Below are 524 nucleotides of genomic sequence, written 5' to 3'. Positions count from 1 at the left end.
ATCGCCGCCGAGCACCCCCATTTGATGATATTTTTTCATATTCATAAAAAAATTATTACTGTTTTTATAAAAAAAATATTAAAAAATTATTATTGTTTTTATAAAAAATATTAAAAAATAGCAACAAAAAATAATAATAATAACATACTAATGGCGCACCGCTAGGGAGGTGCGCCATTGCTATCTAAAAAAAAGATTACTAATGGCGCACCACTCGGGGGTGCGCCATTAGTAATCTTTCCCCTAGCTCAAACTCGCCCGACCCCTTCTCCCTCTCGCCAGATCCACTTTCCCCACCCGCGCGCTGCCCCGACGACCCACGACGCCGCCGCCCCTTCGTGCGACACTGCCCCCGCGCTCCCGTGCCCCCGCGCCATCGCCGATGCCTACGCGACCTCGCCGTCGCTGACAGCCTCCCCGCGTCGGCCCCTGCCCTGCGCCGCCTCCCCGTGTCGGCCCCTACCCTGCGCCGCCTCCCCGCGTCGGCCCCTGCCCTGCGCCGCCATCGACCCGACCCCAACCCC

Source organism: Triticum dicoccoides, chromosome 2B (genome assembly GCF_002162155.2).
Source record: "Triticum dicoccoides isolate Atlit2015 ecotype Zavitan chromosome 2B, WEW_v2.0, whole genome shotgun sequence".
Classification (NCBI taxonomy): Eukaryota; Viridiplantae; Streptophyta; class Magnoliopsida; order Poales; family Poaceae; genus Triticum; species Triticum dicoccoides.
This window is presented reverse-complemented; position numbering follows the sequence as displayed.